The sequence below is a fragment of the Ceratina calcarata genome, unplaced genomic scaffold (assembly GCF_001652005.2).
Source record: "Ceratina calcarata isolate Rehan_Ccalc_2016 unplaced genomic scaffold, ASM165200v1 scaffold571.2, whole genome shotgun sequence".
Taxonomy (NCBI): Eukaryota; Metazoa; Arthropoda; class Insecta; order Hymenoptera; family Apidae; genus Ceratina; species Ceratina calcarata.
Window position 1 is genome coordinate 277,082 of NW_017176917.1, and position 21,753 is coordinate 298,834.

Consider the following 21,753-nt stretch of genomic DNA (forward strand, 5'->3'; position numbering starts at 1 on the left):
ACAGATTTGATTTTTTAAAGTCAGATTGCTTTGGGCTCGACGTATAAAGAATTTTCTTCACCGATTCATTAGAATTTTTAATAACGATAATGAGTCTTGCTAATTGTTACTTGTAATGTTCAGAGACAGGTATACAATTATCTAAACGAGAAGGAAATAGAAAAACCGTTCTATTTATTCCTGTCGTAATAAAAATCGTCATATGTCTATGGGAGGGAATTTTTTATCCGATTTGTATGTTGCTGTCGATTATCCATGGTGTCCCGTTCGTGATGGTTGCGGCATCGACGCACGTGCGTCGACGCGGCGCCGCGGGAAAGGCGCGTGCGGATTGCGAAATAATGAATTTAACAAGAAGCCGGATAGAAAGAAAGAGAGAACAGGTGTACAAGCGGCGCGGCACCGATATTCGAAACTCGGGCTTCGCGAGACCGTTTTAATAGCGTTTCCAGTATTTTCTGCTCGGCCACGGCATAATAATGAGAAATAAAGAATCGAATGAACGTGAACAGTGTCGAGGTGTAATGTACAAAAGGTCAATCGGTAGATTTTCCTTAATGTCAATACGTTTTTAAAATGAGTCGCATAATCACGCAGTTGACATATATTTTGTATATTTTTAAAGAGTTTCCTTTCTAATCAAGTTTTATTCTAATTAGAGCCACGGACGAGTTATTAAACAATTTGGAATTAAATATAAATTATTAATTTATTAATTAACATTGAAATCAGCTATTTTTCCTAAATCATTTTTAATGAAAGCACGAAATTATAGAACCGAACACTAAAAGTAACAATGATAACATCGTATATATACGATAATAACAGTTTTTATATTTAAGGAAGGTAAACTATCGCTGCATGATTATTTGCATTTCCACCTGCATCTTCATGCGATATCGCAAAACGTGATTATGAACGGCGCCTGTTCATTTCCTTTTTATCTAAATTACGTTTGGCAACTTAGATTTGTAAAACGAAAAAGTACGAGGTAATCGATATCATATAGCAACTGAAGCTTACCCAGCGCCATTACCGGCGACATAATTGGCTGTTTTGAATGGTGGACAACCGGTACTTGCCCGGCGATAAGCTGAAATGTAGATAGCAAAATCCTGGATGCTCTATTGATAATGATGATGAGAGAGCATCGCTGATTATTGGCGCCATTGCTTCGTATTTACGGTCCCAACCCACCCGGTTTCTTGAATAATAATCTAACAGTAGCTGATCCGTTTCAGGTTCGCGTATTAAGTCAGTTTAATCGCGCTCTCATGAAATGACTCCGGATCTAAGAAATATAATCTGCTAAGTAAATAACCGATGCTCCGCTCTACGATAGTTTATCAGTCCTCAGCGGTAGGTGCGGTGTATGGAGAAATTTAAGCGGGACGTTCAATTTTCGTGATTTTGCGAGATAAAGAGGACAGAACACGATAAGTAGGCGCCGTCGGTAATAGATACAGTCGACACGATAATCCCGTCGTATAAATACTATGATCAAGACTCTATGTACGAGGTTCGGATCTAGCGACCGTCTCTCGTTCTTCAGAACGGTATTAGCTCTCAGAAGAATCACATTATACCGAGTCGCAGTCCACGAGCAGTAGTCCGATCGATGTTCCTCGGCGAACCGTTCACTTAGCCGCTCATTACATACTTTGTTGTGTTCTCCGAACGGCGAACGTAATTGCCTCCGCGTAACCGGCCCGGCTGACTTATGTGAACCGTTCAGGAGGCCAGCCGTGGCACTACGGAAAACCAGGATCTTAAGGCATGGCGCATCGGGAGTCTGATTGATAATCGCGTCGTGTAAATATCGTGATTATCTCGCGTAATCTGAGCACCGACTACGAAACCACCACCGTTCGCGTCGTTGTCAGAGAGCGCGCGCTATAAGCTTACCTTCGTGTCAGGATCCGTGTACTCACAACCCTTTCTACTTCGGCCGCGTGCACGCGCCCGTGTCGGCCGTTTCACGGGCTAATACGCTCCGTTTTATGGAGCCTGGTAAATATCCGGCCGATGAGCCGCCGTAAATTTCCTTTTCGTAATTATACTTTGCCTATGTTTTGCGTTTTTTTCTCGTGCGGAATCAATTTCTTTCATTCGCTCACATTTTTATTATGCAGAAATAAATCTTTGATTTGACAATGCATTCTCTATTTGCGTCTCTGTCGTTGATTCAGTTCCGGTTGTACTTTGTGTTCCAATTTCCAACCCTTCTTTATTATCTTCCACCGCCAGGCAATCGCCTCACTTTTTACTCGTGTCTCATCTGACGCTGTGGTTTCCTCGACGATCGTTGTTTCGCTGATTCCAATTCCATCGCGTACTGATTTTTCCCCGATAACCTCGGCCATCTTCGTTTCTCCACTACGACCAGATTGTTTGCCACTGTGCCAGGATATTTGCGTAACACAGCTCGCTGATCCTAGGCGATGCAATCCTGGATGCCATTGGGTGACTTGTCTTATCGGCTAACTCAATTCTAATATTTTAGACAAACAAACAACTCGTGCTTCTGTCTACTTGGTATTTGATATTCTATACAGGAGTGGAGAGTGTAAAATAAAATTGTGCAGAACGATACAGTGTGAGTTATTTATTTCTATATATAAAATAATATTCGTGCAATATTTCTATACAAAGAGAATATAAATTATCAGATTTATTGACAATCAGATGTAAGATACGGAAGAGTATTCTTGCTTCTCAAGAAAAAGCTAAAATGGGTTTTCACAGAACCTGTAGAATTTTACTAGAACGCCGTAAAGCCGGCAAGCCAAACTGTGCCGTTCAATCAATCACGGATGAACGCCACTCATAAATACAGAAAACCGTTTCAGCTTGGACACGCTATCTTAAGTATATCGGAGCCGCGCATGCAAAGCATCATCGCGGCACGTTGGTTAAGTCACGTTCACGCTCGGTGCACCTGTGTAAACCAGCGCGCGTCGTGCCGCGCCGGGAGTTATTATCGCAAACGTTAACTCGTCCATTCGCGGTAAGTTACCTGCGTTACGCGAAATTAATTCCCGTGAAACGGTAGGACGGGGCAATTTGATCGGGGGAAAACGTCGTATAAAATAATAACGAATTACCGCGTGACGAGTTCCGCGATCCTGATTTATAATAATTATCGTTCACGGACGGCCGCTTCATCCGGACTGCGAGATAATACGATTGCTCGCGAGGTACACTCTTGCTCACAAGTCGCCAGGAAGCTGACTGAGATGTGACAATGCGCAGTCTTAAACAAAATTCAAATTGCACTAAAAATCCTTTACTTGCTGAGCTCGTTAAAGATAAACTTTGTGTTCAGTCTATGTTCAAGGAATTCAAGCTCACAGTTTGACGAATGAGAATTCATTTTTTTCTGTATAATAAAACCAAATGAATTAAGACGGTAATTAGATTATTTTAGTCAATCCATGGCTCCTAGCAGAAAGAAATGGACACTTCAATAATTTTACTTACAAGATAATTGCATTCGGAATGTAAAAATTTGTATTGAAGTTCTTATAGACTTTTATACTGAAATTCCTAACTTCACTGTATCTATCTGATTTAATCAATTTAATTAGTTTCTCGTACACGATTATTGATTTCTATAGATCTGTCGGAAGTCTATCAACAATCTTATTTAAACACTGGCTGACAACTTATGGTTAAGAGTGTAGGTTCCAGGTACCTACATAATAATTCCGTAAACGCGGATCGAAATTAGATCGATCGAAATTCAGCCCGCCACGCTTACGTATTATTATCCTCAATCGAGCGGGGCATTTCACTTAATCGTTTTGCGTTTATCATGCGTAAATCTTGCCAGCGTCCGTCCTGACCCGCGCGTTTAATTAAATTTCACGTTTATCGTATTAAAAGCTCGTTCCGTGCGTCGTGCACGAATTTAAACGCTCTACATTTTCACGTTGCTCTCGCATGAAAACGGCAGAGACGGAATAAAAATTAGGGGTTCACAAAGAAAGTGTAATAATAAACAGAGAACTTGAAACCGCAATTTTAATTGAATAATTTTTTGTCTATTGCGCCGAACGAAATGAAATTAACTACAGTGTGACTTGAGGATTCAATTCGAGCGAACGATTGCTGATAGTAACGGTACGATGGGCGAAGCGTTCTTTGGGCCACGGAAAGTGGAAAGAGTGACAGGTGCGGTTAATCGATACGGTGAAAGGGATTTGGCTGGTCGTCGCGGCTTGCCGCGGTGGCTCGCAAAAAGTTCGCACGCGTTAATCCGAGCCGGATAATAGGCGCTGCCCGCAAGAAACGCGCCGCGCTGATCGGACGGACGGTTTGCTCGTTGGCTATTAATTAGCCGCTGGAGAAAATCCATCGATCGTTACGCACGTACACGCTTTACACCGAAACGTAATTCATCCGGCGAGCGAGCCGTGCCGCGCCGCGTAGCCGTACGCGACGAAAGCTGAAACACGGTTGATTTATAAATCAACCGTGTGCGCGTCTACGCCGAAAGACTGGAAATTCCACTTCGTCTCTCATGTCCGCCCCTTCTACGAATCGAAATTCGCACGTGTGAACGGCAGTGGGTGGTACGGACATGCGAAACGGACGATTTCGACGGCCTTAAGTCGCTCGTTAGAATATATGAATAAAAACGACGTATTATATAGTTACGTCATACTGCGATTTCGAAAGTTTCCGGGGGAATGTCGATTCTTCCCGCGGTGCAAACGATCTCCGACTCTATCCGAGATTCTCGAGTTTGTCATCAAGGTCTCGAAACCTAGGCTTATTTATATTTTCGTATAGGAAAAAGAGGAGAGAAATGAAAGAAGAGAAGAGGCAATAAGCTACGAAATGAATAGAGGATGAAAGGAGGGGAAAGCTTGAAATGGGGAAAGGTGACAGGTGAATTAGTTTCTCAAGAACGGCCGGAATCCCACGGTACTCAATATCTCGTGGTGAATCATAAATAATCGAGCGATATCCGGTTCTCGGGACCCGTCCTCCCGAATTCTTAGAGCCGGCTGTATAAAACGTAGCGAGATAGCAGCGACGTTCGTAATTAAAAACCGATTTAAATGCTAATGGTCGCGAGTCATTAACGCGATGCGCCGTCCTCCGTTCCACCCTCGCCGCTGTCAATTATTATTTGATTGTATTGGGACGTGGTTAAAAAGCGGTACCCAATGATAAGTGTAACTAATGGCTGAAAAGGGTGACTTTACGAGGCGCGTGTGGGAACTGTTCGATGGATTCGTAATGAATCACGCCACGGGTACGAAATTCACCGTCTGGAGACGATCGTTAATAAAAATCGTCGGGTTTACGGTAGACGTGCAATCGTTTATTAAAGACAGTTCGTTGCAGACATGCAGCGTCTCGAATAATAATCAATAAATTTATTGTTTAACTGTCCTACTTTAAAGCGAAATTAAATCTGTGATCTAAATGGTAATGAAACGCGATAAATAAATTAAATCACATTTCCCCTCCTAATAATAATGTAATTTCTGCACACGATTTAACGACAAGGAAGAATGTTCATTATCATTTCTATTTGATAATTTATTTTTTAACTTAAGTACTCGTATCTATGATATACATAAATGTAGACAGTAAAACAGAATCAGCTTTGATTTAAAGCTAATTCGAAGAACGTGACCGGTGTACCAGTAATGAAAACTAATTTCAAGCTAATTGACTTGACATCGTCGCCTTCTCCCTCCTTCGCTGAAAGTAGCTTAGGGACACGCTACATCGGAACCTCATCGTGGGGACTAATTGAAATGTCCTCAGGCAGATAACGAGCGAAGTCGCGTTTGAGCCGAACGCCATTAACTGAGCTCCGTCTTCGGTTCCCGAGAGCTGACAGTTCTCATCGATTAAATAGCGGTTCCTTCTAAAACGCAATGCCGGGCAGGGAGAAACCATTGGAAAATCGGGTTCGGGGAATCATTAGGTCGATCGGACCTCGAGGGCTACTCGGGGCTCTAAGTGGAGCCTCGTTTGTACGGTGCATGAGTTATCGCGGGATATCGCGACGACACGTAGTCCCCGGCACCCGTGCGTGTAAAAATCGTAATAACAGTTATCGCCGCGTGTCAATCACGGCCGATTGAGTGCTCGTTAATTAAATAATATGACCCGGTGCTGTCCGATAAGATTGTAATAGTCCGTCCGATAATACATCTAGTGGAATATTCAAAAGCTTTGTCATACAATCAATACGATAGATAAAGTTAAATATAGCCGAAGTTGATGAACGTTCTTATATTAAAAGTAATTCATACTGTCGTTTCCAAATGATGTATTTAACACACATTATGAATTGTTGTACATCGTCTTATTTCATTCAATTTGCTCTGTTTATAGTATTTTTAAATGACTTTTTATTCTGAAAAAGATGAAGTTACATAATTATAATCATGACTGCCAATACGATGAATATTGTATTAACATGCCTAGAAATAAAGACAAAAGTGAATTTCTGTTAACCATTTTGAAAAAGCAATTCAACATTGTAATACGTAATTCTTTACGTCAAACATCTTCTGATGGAAGGTTCGACTGGTTAATTGACACCATTGGTACACAGCCGAGCAATTCGTTACGGCAATCGGGCATCTGTCATAGAGTTATGATCACCTCGTACCCATTTCGCTCTGGTTGAACGCTCTATCATCGGATCCTAAAACACTGGTACCCGGCGAACGTGCTAAAGGAACGGAGCGATGAATTGGTATATCGATTCCCGCGCGCCGATTAATCGATTCGCCGCGTTTACCATCGCCAATTACTTTTCCCCGGGAACTTAATAAGCGATCTCGTCAATTAGAAGCCTGGACCAAATCGAATGCACACAGGTGGTCGCCTCGCGCTGCGGAACGTCTCGCCACGCAAACCATTGTTGCTGACGGCCGATCGGTGTAGAACCTTGCCCTCTGGCCCGGGCCGCGGTTTCAAACCGTTTCTTAAATATCTTTCCCTCTCGTTTCGTTCATTCCAAGAGTGCCACGAGACGGTGAGCATTCTTCGGTTCGACGAACGATTCGGTTGCTTCGACCCCCGACCGCGGCCTGTCGGAGGAGCCGCGCGTCGATTAAGACGTGACCGATGAACGGAAGGCTTATCTCGTACGGAGAGAGAACTCCTTTCCGCTCGGCTCAGGCAATTCCGCGCGCTCGCGGGGGTTGGGTCGTAGGCGAGCCGCGTGGGCGTACGCGGATCGTTCGACCCTCGACGTTCTATTTCTCTTTCGTACCTCGTTCCCTCCTCTCGCCGGGATATGATCTACACTATACTGCTAAGCGTGCGTTCTTCGACCGCAGAGGCTGTCTTCGAAAATGAATTTATTCCACCGCTGCACCGGCGAACCTTCTGGCTGGTTGGCTGCGTTCCTGCTTATCTTACCCAGGCACCGGTGCATGACTCTTCGCTACGGCGAACATCGAAACCGCTCGGCTTCCTCGAACGTGCTGTATCGATGTTTTGTATCTGCAGGATTCCGAGTTTCCTGACTAATTATTGAGCAATTAACAAATCAATTTATTGACGCTGTTATCTAGATTTCGTCATGCCTTTCTTTCCATTAGACGCTTTCCAATTCAGTTCTGAAGAAATGTTAGAAGTAGCAAATAGAAATAATGTACAATGTGGTTTTATATACTTCTTAACGAATTATTTATACCATTTTGTAGTGTACATGCTTAACATTAATAGCTGAATTTTGAATTAAATCTGCGGAATATTACGATATAATATACATAATCGTGCGAGCGCACGAAATACGCTAGCGGGCCGGGATTTATCGCGCGGAAACGCATCGTCGCGGCTTGGCGAGCGTGAGAAAAGGTCGAATTTCTGAAAGATTTTCATGCTGAAGACGATTGTAAGGACGACGCGACGGGAACGAGTCTTCCCAGAATCTGATACGACGTTCCGGAATGGGATCATGAATCCGGTTGGTCGTTGAACTTACATATACCGAGACGCGACGCGCCTTCGCGCTTCCCATAACGAGAGTTTTAACACCCTCGCCCGGCCGGGCACCGTCGGCCCTTTTGCTTCGTGCCGAAGGGTATCACTTCCACGGAGCATATTCCAACCGTGGCGCGTCGTCATCGGGCCCTGTTCTTAATTCTTCAGATAAGAAAAATCAGGTGTTATGGCCGGTCACTCGGCCGGGGCCAGCAATACGCTTGTTGAAACTCTCCGGTACGTAAGATCACCGCGGATAAGGCGGCGTTGTTTCCCCGAGGTACCACGAGGGATCTTGAAGCCTCTCGGCCGTGATGTGATTCATGGTTCTAGGTCATGGTACTCCTCGATCCACTGCAGACGGAACGCTCGGATATTGAGCGTGGGCCTGAAACGGTAAGGACCTCGTTCCCCGCTTCTAAGAATTTCTCTTCTCTTTTTTTTTATATCACGTGCTCGACAGTGTATAAAATTGTACAGAAGTTACGGTTGTGGAGAAACGGTGGGTGTTCCGGAGATGATGATGGCTCACCTGGAAGTCTGATACCAGGGAGAAACGTTCTTTGTATGGTGATTCAATTATTTTGCCTAACAATTTGAATTCACTTCCCAAGATACGTGGGTACATTTTCAATCAATAGCAGAATGGAATACAATATGTGTCAGTTCTTAAATTAAAAAAAGATCAGTACAAGATTCATTATTAGTTATTTTAATAATACAATGCAAATGACTGTTCCTAACTACGTTTCCTCGAAAGATGGCGTGAAAATTTCTATAGGAATCACGGAGTATCTCCGAAAATTGTTCACAGGGACTGCGGATAAAGGTCACAGCAATATCCGTGTAACACGTTGCCACGTGTAGATGTTCACCGGTAACCAGTCGCTGTTACCTGGGCAGCGGTTCGTTAATGAGACGCCTGCCTACGTGCGGGTTTCCGTAGGTCTCCTTTATCCCCGCAACCATAAAACGACCACGAGGATGTGGACGTCCTATCTGTCGCCTTTCATCTGACCCGCTGTGCACCGGCTCGCGGTGAATTAAACAATTACGACATAACCGGACGTAAGAATCTTAGGAAAGTTGGCCTCTCATATCTCACCCGGTTCGCTTCTCCAACGAGCATCGCCGCAGACAAGACGCCACAATTCTTTTGAAATTTATCATCTACCGACTTCTCTCGCCTCCTCTCCATATGCTCGGTACTTTAATCTGGTCCGCCTTTGATCACTTGATCCACGCGTCCAATCGACGTCAACTCGAAGATGAAGACGTCCAGCGTCAGGAATTATGATTAGATTCGAAGTAATTAATGTTATTCCCTTGATCACGTTATCCATGATACGGTCACATTAAGGCGTGATACTGGTGAAAAATGGCAAAATAAGAGTGGGAACGAAGAAGGCAGTGGCATCGCGTCGCGTCGTACGCGCCTGTCGGATATTTCCATCGCTCCACGGTAATTACAGCTCGATTACAGGGTTCAGTCGCGCGATTGCTGGTGTCAACTATGTAGCAGGCCTTAATTAGCGCGTCACGCAGAACTTGTCGACCTGTTGCTTATCCCTGATTGTTCTCCGTTACGAGCGCCGGCTGTACAAAAGAGTCTCTCACGTTTATGTATTCCGCCGTGCGTATCCACGATCCTCAGTACAATCAACTATGTTTTTCATTCTAGCATACATAAAACATTCTTCCATTTATATATGTTCTACATTCTGTTTTTTATGTGCAAATCATCCTGCCAGTCGAAATTGTCTAATAAATCAATTTATCATCGGATCTATTCAATATTCTAATTTTATTTTTAGCTCACAAGATTGTTAAGATGAAATCCGGGGATAACCGAAGGGCGGTGTTCCTTCAAGAGAAAAGGCGCGGGTCGCGCAACGCAACCGGAGATACGCGTCCCGGTAAAAGGTGGTACGCGGCGGAGCAAGTGCCCGAAGGTACGCGGCGTGCTGCGCTGTCGCCGTCGAGGATATACGAGCGATCGCGCGCTGATGAATCGCTTGAAACTTCGGGACGGCCCGGTATCGGCGCGCCGCAGTGTAAACGGAACCGTAAATCGTCGGGACGATAAATGACAATTGCTGCTGACACGATCGGCTGCCGAGCGAGCGGATCGTCGCGCGTCGCGTCCCAAGGCGCGGAGGGGTGAGGCTTGGCCCGAGCGAGGGATGCTAGCGGAGAGGTAGCCGTACGCGTGGGCGGACGCGAGATAACGCGTCGCGTTACGTGGGACGTTAATAAATTATCATCGCGCCCCGCGAGGTCCCCTGCCGCGGAATGATATCTCCATTGTCCTTCGACGAATTAATAGCCTGCGCGAGGAATCTCGCGCCCTGGCCGCTCCTTCCTACGGTTTCAAAGATCACCAGCCGATGATAGACGAGGTTTCATCAAGAACCACGTAATTCTGTGAAAGCGCCGTTTTGTCAATGTCTCTTAGATTTGAACACGAGATTTTCTATCATCAATTAAGAAATTGAACACCTGGACGAATGCATGATTGAATGAATGAACGTAATAATGAAATTACGTAAGTTGCACGAGGGATAGGATTTTTATATTGGAAAATAATACACCGATACACGGAACACTGAATTGTATTATAAATCAATTAAATTGGTCTTCGAATTTTATAGCAGCGATCATCTCGTTCGTATAACGATGCGATGCCGTTCGATAACTCGAACTGTCGCCGGATCGTTCAAATAAATTGTCGTCGGTGAAGCAACGAACGCTTTACAAGGCGTTTATGGGGTATCAGTGTCAGCGTCGTTACGCAGCCGAGAAGCGCGTTAACTTGTCGGTCAGAGAACAGGACGATATGGCGAGATTGAGATTAAATCAAAGTCGTACGAACACGCATGGTAGGCGCGTTCATTGTCGCCTACTTCGGGACTACGACATTAAAACAGGCAGCGGAACTAGCGTCGGCTATCTGTTATCTAACGAGAGAAAACGAGTTTGACCGTTTTTCTTACTAGCGACAGAAGAATTTCGTGTCGCTCGACCGGCTGACATTCCCGTCGCGAGCGTCCACATAATTCATCGTCCAACGAGAAGGGAACAAAGATCCGTCGTCTCTCTGCTGGCCGATCCATCATCGTAACAATTAGCGAGACTCGCGTTTCTTTATCGGACGGGTGCGTGGGAGGTGTAGGTGGAGGACGACTCTTCGTTTCCGAGGATGATTCAACGCTGCCATTGCATTAATGACAACAGGAGATGCCTGCGTCCGGATTTGGTAGCAACGGCTGTGCTTCGTGACTCACTGTCTGCATCGTTTTCGGCCATTCAGACATTAAAATTTTTATTCGACTTGTTATCGAACAATATATCCCATGCCTACATCGGCTTTTGTATTGTCAGTAGATTTTGTTGAATTTACGAGTATCAATTTAGAATTATAAATCTGTTACAAAATCATTTCACGCCAATGCGAATACGAGCACGCGGCCAGATTACTCGTTTAAATATACCCGTGCCAGTAAAGTAAATCAGTTGCTGTCATTTTTACGTTCTCCTCTTACATCTTGCCGCCTGCGCTTTTGTCGCCGGGGAACGTTTTCCGCGAAGAGTGAGGTTGACGTACTCCTGGCACCGTGACAACGATCGACGCGACGGTATATCGCAAATATTGTTGCGACACACGGAACGAAATTGTCCACCGTGCGATTTCCACCTCGAGGCTCGAATGGAAAGTCGTGTCCCGCGTCAAGATAAACACCGGATCGTGATTATGCTTATTTCACGGTGGCCGTCTAATAAAATTGTCTGAAGTGCAGCGGGGCTGGAGCCAAGCCGTGCGTCGTCCGCTCGAAATGGGCGTACCTATCACATTGTTGCACTTGTCCATTAGGCTAATGAGCAGCTGCGGCAGCCGCGATGGCAAACTCGATCCGCGATTAGACCGGTACTTTTTACTCTCTTTAATTATATTCCTATTTCCTCGATTTATGCGTAAACCCGATAATCACGAGAGGCCGATCGGTTGAAAACAGCCGAGTTTGAAAAAATGTTGCCATTTTTGCGGACAAATAAGGGGAGAGCCGCGTGTTGCACCCGCTATCGCCTCGTGCCACGTTAATTAGAGCGCTTAATTAGCCAGGACCTCAACGTCGACGCTCGTTCCTCGTAATTAACATAACGTAGGCGGCAACCGTTTCGAACGGCGGAGTTTAAAAGAGTGTGTGTGTGTCTCAGATAAAATCGGTGACAGAGCCTCTCACGTGCCAGCCAATTAATCTGTTTCTAATCAAATACTTATTTATCGATACAAGTTCAGAAATAAATTGGACGCTTAGGAATTATTTAGCATTTAAACATTTCTTCGTTTCCGTCATGCGGTCGAGATACGGACTTTCCATAAATCATTTTTACACGCTAAACGCGGACGTAATATTAATTTATTCATCGGCAACTGCGCGCGTTAGTAATTTTGTTAGGAAGCTTACCATAAATAGTTTCGTATACGAGTACAGTCGACGCGTTTAATTTCGGAAAGTTTGATTTATTTCTGAAAATCGCGCGCTTTTCTCGTTATTCCGCACGGCTCGGCGCAGCTGTTACGCACGTTAATTGACAGGTACGCACTCCGATAGACGCCAGACGGCGCGCGTTTTTCATTCAACCGGAGGACCACGAGGTCTTAACAGTCCGGCGATCGATCGCGTATTTCATACTCGCGGACTGATTTACAGTTTCTTAACAAGTATTCATACATTACACGGCACATATTTTCAAATTAGCGGTATCATCGACACGGAGCGGAGCGCGATAACCGCTCGATCAGGCTCAACCTTATCTCGGGTACCCTGGCCGCGGCGCTATTTATCCCGCGCGGGGCATCACCGTAATTACGAGCACTATATCAAAATCGGACTCCCGTTTTCCGCGGCGACTTCTGCGAATTTCTCTTCGCACGGAGCCAATAAATTCGTGCGTTCCCGCAGATCATTGCTGAGGCCCCTCTCGCCGGTAGTCACCTGCGGCACGCCGCAACCTGCTAGCACCTGCCGATCGGCCGGTCAGTAGCGAGCATTACGAAAATAACACGCGTGGCGAAATAAGAGAGGGTTATCACATTCGCGAGTGACGAAACCGCATTTAGGGCAGGTGATAAAGAGCTGGAATCTCGTTTCGGACGGTGCGGTGCCAATTGCTTTATTCCATTCAAAAAGATTCGACGAAATAATAGCTACTATAAAAATGAGATGTTGCTATTAGGGGGAAAGGGTAGCCACTTAAACCTCAATCTTACTACAGTTATTTTACTTCATATTGATTTATATTAGTCAAAAACATTATGATAAAAAGAGACATGAATTAGAAAATTCGATACATTTTTAGATTATATTTAATATTACATGAATTGAAGTCATTCACTAAGCTAAGACAACGATCATATCTATAATGATAATGTTACATGCCACATGGTTTATAAAAATAAAGTTAATTCGCGCGGCTGTAATAACGTTTGTAAACGCAAGTCGTGCTTCTTCTATAATTAGAAAAGCATGGAGACGGTAACCTGCATCACTATAATACGGTGGTGGTTTCGTGGCTGGCGCACTATTCTAAGGGCGACCGCAAATCTGTCAGCGATTGAATACGGTGGAAGCCGGAGGGTGTCGAAGAGCACGAGCACGCGAAAATCTCACTTCCATCGTCGACCGGCCGGAGGGAAAACTTCCGGCCTGTCCAGCCGAACGAGATGACCGAGAAACCGCCACCTGTCGCTCGTGTGTCTCTCGTCGATGTTGTTCCTCGCTTCACATGTTAACTTTGAACCAGATAACTGATCGCGATGAGAACGGTATGACGCCGCGTGGGAGTGCCGGGAGAGAGGAGAAATGAGAGGAACACCCATTGGAGACAAGGTATTTCCTATGGATATGTTACTGCGTTGGCAGCCTCTCAACGTTGGGCTTGTCTCTTTCCTTGGAACAGAATCAGAATTCCGATCGTTCTTTATAGGGTATTTATGTCAAAAATTATGTGGACTCATTATTATTGGAAAAATATATTTCATGGTTTTTACAAATTTTATAAATAACCAACATTATATTATGTCTGTTAGAAATAAAGTAATATTAATTTAATCGTCTAGTTTGACGACTGGTGTTTCTTAATCTCTGTCCGCGATGGTAGCTAGAATATTTGTTAAGACACGACAGTCGTATCCTAGGAATTCCGAGATTCCGTCGCGAAAGATAAGACGATCAGGTTCTCTCGCTCGTATGAGGATGCCAGTCCGCACGGGTGTAAAAGTCATAACTGAAACAGCTGTCCGACGCCGGAGATACATAATGCTAATTAAACAACAGATAATTTGTCCATTACTATTTTCGCAGCCGGGTAGCGCGCCACCTAAACGACTGTGTCCCGGTTCTATTTATACGAGCACGTTTTCGTTAGCAGTTTCCATGAATCAGCCGCCGCAGTGCGCGGCCGTCTCATTGAAACGCGCGCGCAAAACGGCTGAATGAGTTTCGCGGAACCGTATAATGGAAGCGTAGCCACCTCCATCGTGACGATCTCTGTTCGTTCGTCGCGTTTCCGTGACCGTCGAGATGCCGGACTTTCATACCGTGAGATATCAGGGGGGCAAACCGTCTGGCCGTCGTATCGTACAAAGACAGTGGCCGTTGTCGTTTGCCTAATGGACTGCGCGTTTCTCGCAATCAGCTGATTATGACACGTCTGTGACAAGATGCCACGTGCTTCAGTCACCGTAACCGTTGTGTATCAGTGGTTTACTACCATTAACAGTTTTGGCTCTTTTTAAGCCTTTTCCTTTCGACTCTGCCCGAAAGGAAAGTGTCATTTGTTAAGAACGAATCCGGTATCTTTATATCAAGCATTAAATATCCCGCTTGTAACTCTCTCGCATTAGCCACGCTGTTCGATACATGAGATACGAGCCATCGGCTTATCGGCGCCCTCGTTCGCGACCGGTAAATAGAAGACCGTGGTCAATCGGCGTCGTCGCCGGCTCACAAAGGGAAAAGTCGATCCACAAACGCGCCGGTTCTGGTTTCACGATTTTTCGCTCTCGTCACTGGCGACGGCGATTAGGCGAGTTTTCAGTCGCGCGACCAAGTAGAACGGCAGCAGGTGACGACTTCATTCGTGCTGGGAAATACTGTTCGAGCGAGTTGGCGCGGTACTGGGCTTGTTAGAGGATGCGGCCCGGATAATCGATAATAAATGAGACGACTTCGAATCGCGGCTACTTATCTGCCCCAGTCAGCTCTAATGAGATTAGAAGTCGTTTAAGGAACGGTTATGTACGCGACGCGAGGCCTGCCGGCAAAACCGCACCCCGATTAGAGTCGAGTATAACGACGCGTCCGTTTATCGGCGACTCTTGAGTGATCGCGACGTCTCGCGAATCTGGAACGATACGGCAGCTTATACAGTCGTAAGCGCGACGCCCCCGTGTTCGGGGCAAGAAACGATTCCGTTCCTTCATAACGTGGAAACGTCGCAGCGCAACGTCTTACACCTAGGCGGCGTGACGTCGACGATTATTCATCGCGTATGGTTGCGAGTAACAAATCGCCAGTCAAGTGGCAACACCGTCGGCAGCTTGCGCAAGAGGGGCGAGAAAACAAGATCCTGGACCGAGCAATAAAGAGAAAAGCGGCAGCCCGGTGTTGGAAAAGGAGGGAAACGTCTTAGGGGAATCGGTGAGAAGGAGAGACAGGGTGAGGCGTACTCCTCCCACGTACGTCTAGATGCGCGTCGCCAGAACGTAAATTTAGCACTAACGCATTATGCACGCTCGGGCTGCGTCGCATTGGGCGTGCGATACCAGTAACGGCGACTTCTGCGTGCCCACTGTCTCGAAACGGTTGTAACGTCGCGCGGGATGCAAAAAAGAAATCAATTTTTATTCTATACAGGAAACAATGAACGAGTTATAATTTTCATGGATCTGCAGACAAAACCACGGAATGGAACGATTAAAACGTAATGTGACATGAAAGTGAAGGAGCGAGGCTGCTACGAGGGGAGCGAAAATAATAGAGCGGTCCATCGGAAATAATCGTAAATCAACACTAAATAACGAGGCGCAAGGTCGCCGGTACTTTTTAGCTCGAATCGCCGGTGAGAAATCTTAATTAGTCCTTTGTATCCCTGGCCGGGTGGCTCGCAATGGATTTGATTAATGCGCGCTTTACCGCGGTGGCACCCTTTGTGACGCTTAAGAAAACACAATTTACACTGGTCCCAGGTCGTAATGCATGTTTTGCGCGCGTCGCGTCGCGTTCCCGTCGCTAGGCTTTGTGCCCGGCATTGAAATCATTATGATTTAGAGATCGGCACGGCGGCGCGAAAATTGCGTCGGTGTAAACGCAATTATGGCATTCAGTCGCCGTGGCTGAAGCTGTCAGCGTGATGAATCCCGCGCGATCAATGAGCAAGATAATAGAGGACAACGTGAATCGGGCTTTCATCGCGGGACCCGACACGGGCTGTACGAAGTTGAAATTGGGCTCGAGTAAATAGTAGATATCGGTAAGGCGCAGGCTCGTTATTCTCGGGCGGTCCATTACGCGGTGTCGGCCGCGGAATATCAAAAGGCACATCGATCTCGCGCGGATCTAATTTACCCACTTCCCGTCCGAGACCGAACGCGTATTTTCATCTGTTATTTTCCAACCGGTCCAGTCGGGTACGCGCGCGTACCAGTTTGGTCCCACAATAGTAACACGAAGACAAATGCCAGCGATAAAGTCACGCGAATTGATGTGCGATGTATGTACAGTTACCACCTTCCCGCTTTAGCGATATTTCGTACGGTACTTACATTATGATGCTTGTTTTGCGTTCGGGTTCTCTCACTACCACCCCTATCGGACAATTTACTAATTCTAATAAAGGCACTTACACCGTATCTTCTGTTCATCAACGTTTCGATTTACAGTTTTCTGAACGAACAGCATAAATCCCTTGCAAGGAAAAAGCAGACGTAATTAGCGGGAAACGGTATAATTAAATGCTGTGTGTTACACACGCGGCAATTAACCGTCTTGAAAAAATTGATTTAAGGGAATCTGGTTAACGGAATTGAACGAAGTTATAAAGTATTATTAGCTGAAGGCTGTAATCGGAATATAGAAGATAAGAGAATCGCACAATGCACGACTTTCACTCATGAGCGATCGTAAATCCGTTTCACTGAGGCGATCGTAACTTTTTCATCTTTCGATTAGCGTTGACCGCTCGCGATAAGGCTGCTCTAACGATTTTCGATCGCCCGATAAAACGCAGGTGCCGCTAGCTATCTTCCGACGCCGCCATTAGCCGAAGCTAATTTATGTAACTGCGTTTACCGCGTCCCGTACAGCTAGTATATCTCTGCTATCGGACGTACTCCGATTTCTCGCGGTCGGAAAATAAATAGCGAAAATCGAAAATCATCGGCCCGTTACACACGATCGGTAGATACGCGCGCGTAGTGGATACGATGCTCGTTAAACTAGATTCGGAGAAAAGAGAAATAAAATGGTTGTCCTGGCACACGGTCCGGTAATCAGTGCCAAGGTAATAAAACAGGCGCCAGGAGCTATCATCGTCGCGTACTTAGGTGATAATCACCGATCGCGGCGATAACCCGGCACGCGGCGATCCCGAGCAAACATTTGTTATGTAAATGCGAAACGTTTACAAATGGGTCGCCGGAGCTTATCGAGGCTCGACAGCGTGACGCGAAGAAATTCGCGTTACTTACTGCACGTCTGAAGAATGCTCTGTACATACAAAAATCGGTGGTGCGTGGATTACGAGGCACCGGTATTCAAGGAAGCTATCCGACGGCCGATCTTTGAAGAACAGACGTCAAAAGTTGCGAATAGTGCCGCGAGTTACGAGTTGTTACGAGCCAGACTTGCAGTCACAGAATCGTTCCGAGACAGTAACACGATCACGAACAGGCGTCGGTGTGAATCTCGCTCACCGATCTCGCGCCTACTTGGGATAATTGCGTCGAAGACGGGGTGATTAACTGACCGGCGTGACTGTATGGATCGTGGGTCGGCGATCTATTTCGATCTGGCCACCGTTTTCCCCCGAGAAAACGAGATCCACGAACGGCTCCTTATTGTTGCATCTGATTTCCGGCTTAACGGTCGTTGAATCAAGGAAACGAACGGCAATCGTCTCGGATCGAGTAATAAATACAAGACCAATTGCGTAACGTTCGCTCTTTGGACAGTCGCGATACGACCGAGTGCTCTCTAGACACCTGTGCGCAATAAACGTTTACGTTCATAATATAGAAAGCAATACGCCGAGAAATATGTATGAATGTATTTCTAACGTTACATGCACTTTGTCACATGGAATAATCAAATTATGTAACGCAGTGATGCAATCGATTAAATTTCGGTATTATATTATTAGCTAGTGTGAATCATTCTCGGTGGACCATCCAAATGACTGCTTCTTATTTGGAGTTCTCAGTAATTTCGCTGTTTTCCGTTAGTAATTAATGACGTCTTAATTTCTTATTAAAATCCTTATTTATTCTGCGTTATACGTATTCTCTGTGGACGAGAACCTAAGTTTCATGCCAACAATTTGGCATTATAATATAATGATCAATTCATCAAGAACTAAATGAATATTGTAACGCAAACTGCAAATATTAGTAGGAAAAATTGCTCTGCTATTCTCAAAAGGATTAATAATATTTTTATGCAATCCCATATCAGCTTTTGAATGATTTGATGAAAAACGAAAGTAAAATATAATATTGAAGTGACATAAAAGTGAAATATCTACAAAGAAAAGTAAAAAATGGCAAAAGAGTAAGCAATTCAGATCGTGCGAGCGAATAATAGAAAGAAGAAATATAAACAAGAATCGAGTACTTCCAAGGACCTGCTGGGGGTGATTCCGGAGATTGCGGACAGAGCGTACGCATCATTTAAAAAAAATCGTTTATTCACGGCTCAACTATATAACCACTTTTTTTTGCGAGACACTTGTTCGTGGGCGTTGGACGAACTTTGTTTACGTCGTGCACGATTACGTGACCTCGCTCGCGTTCAGGCGTCAGTTGTTCGCGGTATCCATCACGAGCAAGTCCTTTCGTTGTGCGCGTAGCTTTCCAATAATTCGTACGCGTCGCAATTCGCATTCCGGTTACAGTCGCAGTTTTATTGTACGCGAGTGACGAGTGCTGTGGTAATATAATGCGCGTAGACGCTCTGAGATAATTGTGCGTGACAATAACTTTGGAATTCGGAAGACCCGACGATAATTAGCTACACGTCGTCTTGTGATACCAAATGGAGTGCATCTCATTCTACGGTGGTAAGTTTGAGTTATTCTATATATAACAATGTACAGTATGGTACACATAAAAGCGTAATAGTCTCGAATTATATGAGTACATCGTATTATGGTATATGTATACTTATTAGAGTACATAGGAATATATGTGTATGTAATAGGTAACTCAGATGAAATAAGGTGTGACCATATTCTATATAGCCTGTAGTGGCAATCTAAATTCTCGTTGTCTTTCTGTATTTCTCTACACAATTTCTTACTGCTCCTTCTCGCTTTCCGTTCTTGCCTAGCACTTTAGCGTAACCTATACGTAGTACGTCGCATTCGTTTATTCAAGAACGCAAGCCAAACGTCGGATCTGACCCTATCTCGGCTTTGTCTTTTCTCCTCTTGTTTTTTCCTCGTTTCCCATTCCTCGTTGGGGGCAGAGTCATCGTAAATTCCCATCGTTCCCCGATGGTCGCGCGATGCCGATCAGAAACGGTTTGCGCGGCTTAAGCGCAGTCTATTTTGCCCAATCGTCAGGAACCGTGCTATTTTCGATTTGTTCGACGCGCCCCGCGCTATTCTCTTCTATCCATTCCGCGAGTAACGAGTAGCGCGAATCGTGACCAGCTTCCTGTAGCCTCGTCGCGTCGCATCGCGTCCCGTCCCGTCCCACGGAGGATCTAATGCATTCTCGGCTGAATGGAGAGCGTGGAAGCGATTTTCCTCGGCCGCTCAATAGCGTCTTGCGTTCGTTTTGCTCTAGACACGAGCGGCCGACGCGGCCAACAGGGGGAGGACGACGGGCGACGACGTAACATACGCGCGATGCTCCCTACGCCGCCAACTCGAATAATTCACATTGTCCGTCGGGAATGGTAGCCAGTCCAGGGCTTTCTTTTGCCAATTATTTCGGGACGCGCTGCTGCGAGGAAAGAAAGCCCCGCAGGACAGAATAGATCGCGCGATTTTCTGCCGGACTAATTTAGCCGCGCGCGCGGTTCAACCGCCACCGCCACCGTGCTCCTCCGCTTCTGCTCTCCGCTTTCTTTTTCACCGCCGCTTTGTCCTCATCTCACTGTTCTGTCTCTCGCTCGCTCGAGGATAGACCATCGGCTCTTTCTCTCTCCGTCTTCGTCTCTTCTTTTCTACGTACTGGTAACGCCTCGGCCTCTTTCAACCGCTACGCGCTGACGGATGCTCCCGTTCCTTTTCCACGATGGTAGCCAGCTCGATTATTCCCCTCATTAACGCTATCCATATCGGTATTCCTCCTTTCTCGTTCGACCACACCCTTGGCAAGCAAACCGATATGTTATATCCTCTGTCGTACATTGCTCATTGCACTCGCGTGTCATCGTCGCGTGCACTCGAACCTTTGAAACAACGAGAGGAACTGTTCTGTTTTCGACGACCGATTGATCGTTATCGGTAATATATAAAAAATAATATACGATGTTTGTACAGTATTTTTAATTATTATATTTAAATATTAACAATAATCGGTCACCGCGAGTCTAACTTTAGACAGTCGATTTAAGGCTCGTTTATACTATCGACGAGCCGTGAACGAGTTGACTAGAATTCAGACTCGAGTCATGTCGCGAGACGTCGGAATTTCAATCGAAATCGATGAATCTACCGGATAACGTTAGATTAATGACGACACTTCGGCTCGTTCCGGTTCGGAGCGACCACCGCCACTTGTCTGCTTCCTTTTTCACGTTTTCGTATTTCCGGCTTGATATCTGTTTAATGACTCGGCTGTGATGCTCCTCGAGTCTTTACTTTCATCTTGGAATATTAAATTTGACGACAGCTACTTCATGATTCATGATGAACAGTCACTTAGTGTCTTTTCATTAGCTCGGTGGACATGTAATGTCACCTGTGAACGAAGCAGTTCCTGTAGTTTGAAATATTATGTATTTTAATGAAATAATTCATCCGTTACTTTCACACGCTTTTAAATAAGTTTATTATCTCAGATGTGTTTAAGATTGTGAGTTGAATCATTTCGCTGATATCAATTTGTCTTTATTAATTTTTGTAATAATTGTATTTCAATATTAAATACTATTTTAATTTTCATTCTGATTAATATTGTTACAAAATGTTTCAATATTGTTACTATAAATGTAAGTAGAATGCACTTAATTATTTCGATTTCATTCATAATACCGTGAGACAACGTATGATAGAAAACAAATTAAGCTTGAGAACGATGTTTCATACGCAGCAGTCTAATATCTTTCTTGTTTCCTCGCACAGACTTAGTCTAATTTAGTTGAGCTTCGAACTACTCCGTCAACCGCTTTGCACATAATTTTCTCGTTACTCCAATCGTCATTCTCGCCTTGACTCGCCTTGTACCCGCCCCATTTACTTGCCATGCGCCATTAGTCATTTTGCAGCTCCCCTTCATCCTTTGTTGTCGCCGTGAAAAAGAGTGGAGGATACTTCTTTACAAAAATAGACATTTATTGT

The 21,753-nt window shown here is 45.1% G+C and overlaps 1 long non-coding RNA gene across 1 annotated transcript in view; it reads left to right on the top strand.

The window, feature by feature from the left end:
- Nucleotides 1-19,066: 19,066 nt before the first annotated feature.
- LOC113464868 (uncharacterized) overlaps nucleotides 19,067-21,753 on the top strand; it is a 113,923-nt gene continuing 111,236 nt past the window's right edge. The window contains exon 1 of the long non-coding RNA XR_003389723.1: nucleotides 19,067-19,302. This is a non-coding gene — a long non-coding RNA (uncharacterized LOC113464868). The remainder of the gene's footprint in view (nucleotides 19,303-21,753) is intronic.